Consider the following 7,998-nt stretch of genomic DNA (forward strand, 5'->3'; position numbering starts at 1 on the left):
TGCCACAAAAATCTTAAGCCAGCCCTTGCAATGAGAAGGAACCAACATCAGGTTAATTGTCCAAACTTCAAAAAATCAGTTGATGATTATATTTCCTATACTATGTTCTAATCTTTGTATGTTTACACTGCAGGAAAATAGTAGAGTTGATGCAGCTCCATCAGCCCCAAGGCCAGCTCCTTCATCTCCAGCAGTACCCAGGGCAAGAACTATAGCTCCACCAGCACCTAGGCCAGCCCCATTAGCTCCAGCAGTTCCCAGGGCAAGAACTACAGCTCCACCAGCACCTAGGCCAGCTCCATCAGCTCCAGCAGTTCCCAAGGCAAGAACTACAGCTCCACCGGCACCTAGGCCAGCTCCATCAGCTCCTCCTGCAACTAGGAGAGCAACTACATCTATTGTTGCTGCTTCTAGGCCAGGTTCATCTAGTGTTGCAGCTACAAGGCCAAGTTCATCTAATGCTGGTGCTTCTAGGCCAAGTTCTTCTACTGCTGCAAAGCCAAGGGCAAAGAAAACCTTCATACCAACTAGAGCTTGAAGTACTGGAAGGCTGAGAAAAACTTCTTACAAGATGTCTGAGTGGTTCAATTGTTCTCAGGGTAGCAAGAAGAAGTAATTTCATGATGGTGATGTTGAAAACAATTTCCAATTTGTGATGTTGAAAACAACTGTGATTTTGTCATGTTGAAACCAGTTTAATTCAGCCTATTTTGGCTAGTTTGTGATGGCACTATGTAAGTTACCTAATTATGGTTGTGATCAAGGCTTTTATGCATCATTTAGACTTTGATAATGATATGTTGTCTATGATGCTGTCATTTAGACTTTCTTGCATCAAGTTGTTTATGATCTTATAGTTATGATGATGATGATGTTGTCACTTTGGGTGGCTCGGTGTCGACCAACCCCTAAGTGAAGAAAATTTGTCACTTTGGGTGGCTCGGCATCGACCAACCCTTAAATGAAGCATTTTTGTCACTTTGGGTGGCTCGGCGTCGACCAACCCCTAAGTGAACCAAATTTGTCACTTAGGGTGGCTCGGCGTCGACCAACCCCTAAGTGAACTATTTTTGTCACTTTGGGTGGCTCAACGTCGACCACCCCCGAAGTGAAGCAAATATGTCACTTTGGGTGGCTCGGCGTCAACCAACCCCTAAGTGAAAAATTTTTGTCACTTAGGGTGGCTTGGCGTCGACCAACCCCAAAGTGAAGCATTTTTGTCACTTAGGGTGGCTCGACGTCGACCAACCCCAAAGTGAAGCATTTTTGTCACTTAGGGTGGCTCGGAGTCGACCAACCCCTAAGTGAACCAAATTTGTCACTTAGGGTGGATCGGTGTCGACCAACCCCTAAGTGAAGCATTTTGGTCACTTAGGGTGGCTCGGCGTCGACAAAGAACTAAATGAAGGATCCGAACTACAAACAGACCTTTCATCACAAACCAACATAAAAATTACACTACAAACACCTTCATTAAAGGAAAGCTAAACCCATCACATGCCATGCCATACTTCACAGCTTAGTTCAACAGATTCAAATTTAGCACACATTGCAAGCCATAGTTCAATGCTTCAAAAGTAACTTAGTTCAACAGATTCAAACTTAACACATTACAAGCCATAGTCCAAAGCTACTAACTAAAGGCAATGACCCACATGGTCATATGATAACACAATTTATTCTTCACCACAAATACCCTTGATTTCCTTCAGCTTCCTCCTGTTACTTTCGCCAGCTTTCTTCATATCAGCAACAACACACTGCAAAGTACTCTTCTCAATGCTCAACTTCTCCTTCTCTTTAATCAACTCAGCAATGTAACAATCCAGCTTCTCCTTCTCTTTCTTCAGGTCAGCAAAGCTAAACTCCAAAGTACTCAGCAATGTAGTTTAAGCTTCCAAACCTGACTTGATGGCCAGGGGCGTACCTTTCGATCTGCTCCAGGTGGCCGAGCGAATTGGCCCGCAGAGCGAAGCCGCCGAAGACGAAGATCTGTCCAGGGAGAAAAGTCTCACCCTGGACCGCATCGTTGTTGATGATCAAAGGAGCCATCGGACCTAAAGGCGACGACACAGAGGAACTCTCAATGAAAGCACCAATGTCGGTGTCAAAACCGGCGGATCTCGGGTAGTGGGTCCCGAGCTGTGCGTCTAGGCCGGATGGTAACAGGAGGCAGGGAACACGATGTTTTACCCAGGTTCGGGCCCTCTTGATGGAGGTAAAACCCTACGTCCTGCTTGATTAATATTGATGATATGGGTAGTACAAGAGTAGATCTACCACGAGATCAAGGAGGCTAAACCCTAGAAGCTAGCCTATGGTATGATTGTTGTATATGGAGTTGATTACCTACGGACTACAACCCTCCGGTTTATATAGACACCGGATAGGGTTAGGGTTACATAGAGTCGGTTGCAATGGTAGGAGATCTTGAATATCCGCATCGCCAAGCTTGCCTTCCACGCCAAAAAAAGTCCCATCCGGACACGGGACGAAGTCTTCAATCTTGTATCTTCATAGTCCAGGAGTCCGGCTGAAGGTATAGTCCGGCTACCCGAACACCCCCTAATCCAGGACTCCCTCACTCCCCCATACTCCATTATGGGTGAGCCACTCTTCGAGTTGCTCCACTTGAACTTGCACACTGCAAACTTGATGACGATCACCACTTGATGTCATCCTCCATGGGTTGTATGAGATCTTCCTCTTGATGTAAGACCATGGAAACATACCTAACCCCACAAAGAACTCTCACGTAGACCATGGGTTAGTACACAAAGCGTAATGGACAATGCTTACCATACCATGGGATCACTTGATCCCTATGGGTACTTCTTCTACGCTTTGTGAGTTGATCAACTTGATTCACTCTTGACTTAGTCTTGATCAACATTGAATCTTTCCAACTCTCATTTGGATGATGTCTTGAAGGTAACCATGAATGATCACACAATCTTCTTCTTCAAGACATGCTTGCAATAAGCTCAACTCACACATGACCAATCTTTGGATAATTCCTTGAGAAGCACTTTGGCCATCTCAACCCACACATGACCAATCTTTGGATAATTCCTTGAAAAGCACTTTGGCCATCTCGTAAACTCCTTGAAACCAACACATGGACTTCAAGACAATCCTATGGACAAATCCTTCAAATATAACTCAAGGCAACCGTTAGTCCATAGAGATTGTCATCAATTACCAAAACCACACATGGGGGCACCACATGTCCTTTCAAAGGTGTTTCTCCTAATGATGAGACAAGATATAAAGCAAGGTTAGTTGCTAAAGGTTACAGTCAGATTCCAGGTATTGACTATAACGAAGTCTTTTCTCCTGTTGTGAAGCATAGCTCTATTCGCACTTTACTCAGTATTGTTGCCATGCATGATCTTGAGCTTGAACAATTGGATGTTAAAACTTCATTCTTACATGGAGAATTAGAAGATGATATTTATATGGAACAACCTGAAGGTTTTGTTATTCCTGGAAAAGAAAAGCTTGTCTGTAAGTTAAAGAAATCTCTTTATGGATTGAAGCAATCCCCGAGACAGTGGTACAAGAGATTTGACACCTTTATGCTCTCTCAAGGTTTCAAAAGGTCTAATTATGATAGTTGTGTTTATTTGAAAACTGTCAAAGGTTCAACTATTTATTTGCTCCTTTATGTTGATGATATGCTAATTGCTGCAAAGAGTATGTCAGATATTGATGAACTAAAGAAGCAATTGAGTAATGAATTTGAGATGAAGGATTTGGGTGCAGCAAAGAAAATACTTGGCATGGAAATATCCAGAGATAGACCGTCTGGAAAAGTGTATCTAAGTCAGAAGGGATATGTTGATAAAGTTCTTCGTCGTTTTAATATGCATAATGCCAAGCCAGTAAGTACTCCGTTAGCTGCACACTTCAAATTATCATCAGCTTTATGTCCTAAGTCAGGTGCCGATATTGAGTACATGTCTAAAGTGCCCTATTCAAGTACAGTTGGTTCACTTATGTATGCCATGGTTTGTTCTCGTCCGGATTGATCATATGCATTGAGTGTTGTTAGTAGATACATGGCTAATCCTGGAAAGGAATATTGGAAAGCAGTTCAGTGGATTTTCAGATACCTGCGAGGTACTTCTAATGCTTATTTACAGTTTGGGAAAACTAGAGATGGACTTGTTGGTTTTGTTGATTCTGATTTTGCTGGTGATTTGGATAAGAGAAGATCACTCACAGGTTATGTTTTCACCATTGGTGGTTGTGCTGTGAGTTGGAAAGCAACTTTGCAGTCTATTGTGGCTTGTTCCACTACTGATGCCGAGTATATGGCTATTTCTGAGGCATGCAAAGAAGCTATCTGGTTGAGAGGTTTGTACACTGAGCTTTGTGGAGACTCATCTTGCCCTATCGTATTTAGTGATAGTCAAAGTGCTATATATCTTACAAAGAATCCAATGTATCATGAGAGAACAAAGCACATTGATGTCAGATATCACTATATTCGAGATGTCGTTACTGAAGGTGATTTGAAGGTATGCAAGATAAGTACTCATGATAATCCTGCTGATATGATGACAAAGCCAGTTCCGACCAATAAGTTTGAGCTTTGCTCAGGCTTAGTTGGTATTTCTCACTAGTCCTATGGACTTTGATGCACAAAGTGTTTAAGCTGATTTGGATGGAGTTATTCACTTTCTTCGACTACTGGAGGGAATTTGGCTCAAGGTGGAGATTGTTAAATTGTGATCCAAATTCTAGTACCGGGTTGGACTAGACGTAGTACAACCGGTGTGGGCTTTTGCGTTGGCGTCGATGCGTACGAGTACAACTCGTTTACTTGTACTACAAGGACTCCTATGTGTTGCCCCTCTTATATACCCCATGTAGTCGCACCTCAGACGGCCTGTCGTCTCGTGCTTGTAATACTCCTCCTCATAGTGATTGCGCCTTCGTGCGTCCGTGATTTTCTCCTGCAAGGGTTTCCACGTAAAAATCCGTGTCTCTCGTGTCTCGTTTATTCTCGTTATTATCTAACAAGTGGTATACAGAGCCAAGTTATAGATGCGAGATTTTTTAGACGAGAGATATTAGGGTTGCGGTCTGTTCCACCGAGAACGTATCCTGTGAAACGGACGGACTCATGCACCAGGTGCACCACCAGGTTATGGGCCATTAGATTCGAAATCAAGGGGCAAGATGCATCTATAAGGGGAGCTGTTGGTACATTTGCAAAACAGACCTTCAAATCTAGCTTAATATATCGGATGGACCTCCCAAGGCTAGTTCGTCTACCTCGCTTTTCCTCTGTTCTGTACTACTACTCCAGGTCGCTCTGTACTACCGAGCTTCTGTTTTAAACAAGCTGAGGAATTTGACAAGTTGTGCTCTTGTATCAGCTAATCTAACTGTTGTGTGATTGCCCATTGCTGACTTTAGCAAAAATTACAAAAAAAAAATCAAATTGATTCTTCACGCAGTTGGAAAGCTCAACAATATTAAGAAGTACTGTATCAGATAAGCAGAGAAGCAGATGTGGCCTCTTTCCTAAAAAAAGTATCAGAGAAGCAGATGTTGTTTTGCAACTGAACCAAAGATCTTTAGAAGCTTCCATGGAAGAACATCACGTCTTTTACATTGAGACATCACAAGCATACACATCAATTGTACAGCAACCGCCCTTCTAAACTACAAACAAGCCGCATACTAAATTTTGTTACCAAGTGTACTTTCTTGCTGATTACATGGTTCCAGAAAAATCGGAGTCTGAGACAACCAGACATGATCTGTACTAGTATGGGAGGTGACATTATCAGTTTCATGAGCTGCCAACTAGGAGACATATGAAGATGACTCCTACTCTGAAGATTATCCGGTCATGCCTTCAACTAATCGATTTGAAGATCAAAGGCAAACTATTGTTGGAGCATGAAAGATGGTCCTGAATCTGAATAATCACCGAATAGTCAGTTCTGGAGCAACCATAAAAAACATGATATAGAAATATTTACCTGCCAATGAGTGGTCGCGGAAGAGGCTTATGTGGCCTGACAATATGTATGTAAGTAATCTTGATATGTCATTCTTCACTGCAGCTATATAGTATAAACAGTCGTTATTGGGAAGCAAAGGATAGCGAGATGGAGGAAGGGACAATAACTCAAAACGAAAAACAGAAGAAAAAGAGGTACAACAAGTTTGCATTCAGATTTCTGAAAAAATATGATAATCTCATATCTTTTTGTCAAAAATAGCCCCAACATATTAGATGAAAACAATAAAGTGAAAGTGTACCTAAATATTATATGAAATAAGTTGCTGTGATATTACCTCAAATTAAAATCAGTACCAATATCTAGTCATATAGTTTCTAAAACAAATCCTCCAGTACAGTGGCATGCAAATAAAGTGAGCATGAAATTCTATCCACTGAAGGAATCAATTTCGCAACCTAAATAAGATGATAATAAGGTACAAGGGTGTGCTTCCAAACCAGGGACATGCCACATATGCAACCAAGAGCAGGAAATGGCGATGCATTGTTTTATGCATAATTCTTGGATGCAACAACTTTGGCTACCTGCCTTGTCAATGTCAAAAGCAGCTTCTGATTTGCATAAGAACATGAAGAATTGCAGCCCTGTTCGCGGTCCGCATCTTCAATAGATTTACCAGCTCCAGGCAATAAGACTCCATAATGACCTTCCAACATAGTAATGAGCCAAGCCAAACTTTGGAGTGACACCCCATCTTGCAAATCCATTGAAACTAACATAGGTTATGAATCTCATAGCAATCACATAAGCAATCATAGGCAGCTCTATCCTCTATGCGAAACTAACATTGGATTGTCTTTTACTAAAAATTTGCTACCAGATAAAACAGGGATCCCAAAGTATCGCATTTATAGAATAAAAAGGTCAGTTCACTACTATATCATGTTTTTTCAAACAAATTATAGGGAACAATATGTGAGGTTTTGCAATGGATTGTAAGGAACACTGACATTCTGCAAGTCATGGTTTAGTATACATTATATATAGGAGACTGAAAAAAACCAGTTTTGTCCAAAAGATGAACTACTGTAGATAATAAAATCAGGAAGATGAACTTGTTAATGCTTTCACGAAGTTCAGTTGAACATTGTAAAGTACAAGTTCTGTTTAATATTGTTTACGAATAAAGGATCCAAACAGGGAGTGCATCCCTTGTAATTTGCATGAAGATTGTAGAAATATACTCGTAGCTCATACCTAAATATTGTGCTGACAGCGCACTATTCCAAATCTTAATCAATAAAAACATGCCTTTTGAGAAGAAGCATACAGACCTAGATCTAGATCCTTGAGCTGCTGTAGTTGGATAGTGCCACCGGCGGCGTTAGTGGTAGATTGAGTATGCCCTCACAACGAGGCGCTGCTGCGAAAGACGAAATCGAGGCACTGCTTTCAACAAATCAGATCACCCATCTGGATTTCAGTGAGACGACGCTCCATTGGTACATGATTGAGAGAGATCAAGCGAAATTTACTAACCTATTTTGCCTGTTGGAGTGGTACAGAAGAGGGAGAGAGAGAGAGAGAATACTGATTTTGGTGAAGATCTGAGATCAGTTCTTGAGCTCGCTGGACCTTAACAAAAGCACCAGGCGGCTGCACTGGTACAGAATCTGGCAAGGGGAAGAACACGATCTGGATATGGTGAGGTCAAATCGCTGCATTTAACTGCACTGCAAAGACTGTTCTGCAAATGTGCCAGCAGTCCCATCATCTCACTGAATCCTGTCCCTCTATTTTGAATCCAACGGCCCATGTATCGCTGGAGCATCTGGTGCACCAGTTTGCTCGTTTCACCAGATACGTTCTCCTGTTCCGCCGCCGCCGTCCCGAAAAGAAGCCGAGTCCGACAAGAAATTGATCTCCGCTGCTGTGCCGCCCTACAAATCCGTGCACTATCGGAGCCGCTCTTCCGATCCACCGAGTCGCTGCTGCTTCGTACAGGTTTTTAAGC

General features: G+C 42.2%; 1 long non-coding RNA gene across 3 annotated transcripts; it reads right to left on the bottom strand.

The window, feature by feature from the left end:
- Positions 1-5,692: 5,692 nt before the first annotated feature.
- Positions 5,693-7,696, bottom strand: LOC125506042 (uncharacterized). 3 transcript variants are annotated; one of them, XR_015602735.1, is made up of 5 exons: positions 7,524-7,696; positions 7,319-7,430; positions 6,573-6,738; positions 6,000-6,083; positions 5,693-5,935 (listed from the first exon to the last, which is right to left on the bottom strand). It is a non-coding gene; the product is annotated as an uncharacterized LOC125506042 (long non-coding RNA). The 3 variants fall into 3 exon arrangements; XR_015602736.1 differs by having other exon boundaries at positions 7,319-7,407; positions 7,524-7,694; XR_015602734.1 differs by lacking the exons at positions 7,319-7,430; positions 7,524-7,696 and having other exon boundaries at positions 6,573-7,307.
- Positions 7,697-7,998: the final 302 nt, after the last annotated feature.

Source organism: Triticum urartu, chromosome 5A, assembly GCF_056163025.1.
Source record: "Triticum urartu cultivar PI428250 chromosome 5A, HENAU_Tu73, whole genome shotgun sequence".
In the NCBI taxonomy this organism is placed as follows: domain Eukaryota; kingdom Viridiplantae; phylum Streptophyta; class Magnoliopsida; order Poales; family Poaceae; genus Triticum; species Triticum urartu.